Genomic DNA, 4,131 nt, shown 5'->3' with positions numbered 1-4,131 from the left:
TTTTGCCAAGAGGTGATTGTGGGATACCAAACTGAAGGCTTTTTTGAAGTCAGGATATATGACATCAATCTCTTCTCCCTTGTCCAGGTGATAGGTCACCTGGTTGTAGAAGGTAATGAGATTGGTCAAGCAAGACCTACCCGCAACAAACCTGTGCTGGCTATCCCTCAGGATGTTGCCATCTGCCAGTCCATTAAGGATGGCCTCTTTAATAAACTTTTCTAAGACGTTCCCTGGGATAGAAGTCAGGCTGATGGGCCTATAGTTAGCCGGATCCACTTTCTTCCCTTTCTTGAAGGTAGGCACCACATTGGCCTTCTTCCAGTCTTTGGGTACTACACCAGAAAGCCAGGAGTTATCAAAGATCCGTGCCAGAGGCTGGGCTACAATGCTAGCCAGCTTCTTGAGTACCTTGGGGTGTAGATTGTCATGGCCAGCCTCTCAAGGTGTTCCTTCGTGAGGTCAGCATTATTTCTGATTCAGATGTATTTCATACCCTGTTGTTACCTTTTGAGCAATAAAAATTGTAACAACAGAGGTTTTCTGCAGAAACAACTTTCATTTGCCACCTGGCTGGGAATATCTCCTTTCTATTATTCTGGTATACCTATATGATGCATTGATTTTTACAAAGTACTTCACATGGAGAGGGTGAAAAGGATCTACATAGGTAATGGTAAGTAGCTATTCTGAAAACTGTATGACAAGTATAACATTGTTTTCAGGTAAAGCAGGGTGAGTTCTGAGTAAACTAGTGCGCTTCTGTGGGCTTATGGAAAAGAAACCCACTTATTGCATTTGAAAATAAAAAATGATGCTAAGAGGCAATTCACTGTGTTTCACACATTTCTTACAAATCAACTTAACTCTTAACTACTTACTTTCTTTTTAACTTACCTTTTAACTAGTTGAAAGTGGAAATATTTAACTTGTAACTTAAGTTAATTTTAAAGGCTGCTAGCTTTTAACTTTAACTAGTTACATTTTTCATAAACTTTTCCCATGACTGCTCCCTTTGATTCCTGGTCCACCCAAAGTGGAAAATCAACTGCCTGGCAGTGGAAGCATCATTTCTAATCAGGCAATGCTGAGCGAATCAGTTGACTTCATGGCTTATTATAATCTACCTGATCCCTTCTAAACATTTCATTCCAAACATGTTAACAACTCTCTTCTTTTTAATGGTCTTGATGTTCCATCAGCAAACTATCCTTTGTTCTGCAATTCTGCTGTTTGTTCACTGCTCCTGGTAATGAAGCTACTGTTTCACAGTCCTGCAGACTATTTTTAACTCATTCCAAAGAGGTTATATTTGTTTTGGCTTAAGTGCATTCCTAGGCCCCCAGCATATTAGTACAGCTAGTAGAAAAATATATGTAGTTTTATACGTGATGATATACTTCACCATCTGCACACGTCTTTTCAAAATTCTAGATCCACCCATGGTAGTTGATACGTTTTAGGGGTCATATATGCACTGTTGCATTCATAGTTTCATAGTTGGTAGGGTCAGAAGGGACCTAAGTAGGTCATCAAGTCTGACCCCTGCCATGGGCAGGAAAGGATGCTGGGGTCAAATGACCCCGGAAAGGGGGATTGTCTAGTCTCCTTTTGAAGACCCCCAGGGTAGGGGTGAGCACCACTTCCCTTGGAAGTTGGTTCCAGCTCCTAGCCACCCTGACTGTGAAGTAGTGCCTCCTGATGTCTACCCTGAATCTACTCTTATTCAAAGGTGAAGGTGTAATGTTATACAGATGAGAGCAGGTGCATTGAAGGTAAAGGTGTAATGTTATATAGATGAGAGCTTATCAGTCCTTAATGCTTCTTTTGCCAGAAGCAACAGAAAGAGTAATATCTAAAAACAGCTTATTTGACACAAATAGGCCAATCTGGACAGCTGCTTAGTGTCCTAATTTCTATACCTACTGGTAGGCCAGCCAGGATATTTTCCTGTTTTGATCCCTTTCCTGATATGTGGTTCTGTCTCAAATGTGGAGTCACTCTCCAACAGTATTCAGGAGGAAGCACTAACAAAACTGAGAAAAATAACTTATTGGTTGTCTAATGGAAAATATGTAATAATAAGCATAGCAATAGTTTCATAGTTGGTAGGGTTGGAAGGGACCTAAGCAGGTCATTAAGTCCGACCCCCTGCCATGGGCAGGAAATGATGCTGGGGTCACACGACCCCGGCTAGGTGATTGTCTAGCCTCCTTCTGAAGACCCCCAGGGTAGGAGCGAGCACCACTTCCCTTGGAAGTTGGTTCCAGATCCTAGCCACCCAGACTGTGAAGTAGTGCCTCCTGAATCTACTTTCAGTCAACTTATGGCTGTTATTCCTTGTTACTCCTGGTAGTGCTCGGTGGAACAGGGACTCTCCCATAGCCTGCTGGTCCCCCTTGGCCAGTTTATAGACGGCCACCAGATCCCCTCTCAGCCTCTCTTGTGGGGGCTGAACAGATTCAGGTCTGTAGCCTCTGCTCGTAGGGCCTGCCCTGCTGCTCCCTGATCATGTGGGTGGCGCTCCTCTGGATCCTCTCGATGCTGTCCACATCCCTCCTGAAGTGCGACGCCAGAACTGGACGCAGTACTCCAGCTGCGGCCTGACCAATGTTGCACAGAGGGGATGGATCACCTCCTTGGACCTGCTCGTGATGCATCTGTGGATGCACGACAAGGTGCAGTTGACCTTCCTGACTGTGTCCCCACATTGGCGGCCCATGTTCATTTTGGAATCAATAATGAAACCAAGATCCTTTTCTGTCTCTGTACTGACTAGAAGGGAGTTCCCCATCCTGTAGGTACACTGCTTGTTCTTCCTCCCTATAGGAGCAGTACCTTGCACTTGTCAGTATTGAAATCCCGTCCTGTTCTCATCTGCCTACCCCTGTAACCTGTCTAGAACTAGTTGCAGCCTGCCCCTCTCCTCCAGCATGCCTACTTCTCCTCACATCTTAGTGTTATCTGCAAATTTGAACAGGGTGCTTTTCCCCCCCTTGTCCAAGTCGCTGATGAAGGTGTTGAACAGTGTGGGCCCAAGGACTGAGCCCTGGGGGACCCTACTGCCCACAACCCTCTGGGTTGAAAGTGACCCGTCCACCACCACTCTCTGAGTGTGGTCCTCCAGCCATTTTGCGACCCGTCTGACTGTGAAGGCATCGACGCCACAGTCGCCTAATTTCTCAATATTAATAATGTGTTAGCTGTACACACTGTTTTTTTCTGATCAGAAGTTATATGTTAGTCAGCAGTGCCTTAAATGATTATCTAGTCTGTGGTGACTTGAAGAAGACCGTGTGGTAACTAAGGATATGTACAGATATTTGAGGAGATTGGGGGAGGTTAGATTGAGTTACAAATGGCCACCTGATCTAAGGTAAATCAGGATGGGAGGATCTAGTGGAGGAGGTTTGGGGGCATTGGGGGAGTAAGTGGGGTCTGCATGAGGGGTGGGAGGATTAGGGGGGCAAGCAGAGTCTGTGGAGGGATTGAGGAGCTAGTAGGTTTTGCAGAGGGGAGGAATCAGGAGAATGGGGGGGAAGCAGGGTTCACAGGGGAGGTGAAGGGGATCTCCCTCCCCACAGACAAGGGGGTATTTTTTAGTTCCCCAACCTCCCCAACTTCCAGTTGAACAACCCCTGTCCCAGATTTTGTCCACCCCTGCCCCAACTTTGACTTACTTTGATCAGCTCCCGGAACCAGCAAACACTGGTAAAACTGGCACTGGTAGTGGCTTGCAGGATTGGGGGTTTGGGTGGATTTGAGGGGGGCTGGCTGGTCCATGGGGGGGCTTGTCCATCTGGAAGTGGGACAAGGGGCCGGGGTATACAAATAGTTTGGTGCCGGGGCAGAGATGTGGGTTTTCCAATTCAGAATTTTCTGGGAAATTTTCCAAAGCCCTAAATAGTGCATGATCTGATTTAGCATGTTTATTTGGCTTATATTTAGTAAACAAAACTAAAAAAGTACCCCCATGTTAATTTTATGTCCCAGTAGCCACAAGTATTTGTACTGAAATATTTGATTAGGAGAAAAAAATACAACACTTAATGTGGTTTAAATGTTATATTCAAATACATTAAAAGCTTTATGTGGAAAAAAATATTTTTATTGGAATACTTGTAAAATGTA

This window comes from Gavialis gangeticus, unplaced genomic scaffold (assembly GCF_001723915.1).
Source record: "Gavialis gangeticus isolate Ggan-Ray unplaced genomic scaffold, GavGan_comp1, whole genome shotgun sequence".
NCBI classification, from domain to species: domain Eukaryota; kingdom Metazoa; phylum Chordata; order Crocodylia; family Gavialidae; genus Gavialis; species Gavialis gangeticus.
The sequence above is the reverse complement of the archived record's forward strand: the minus strand, read 5'-3'. Positions refer to the sequence as shown.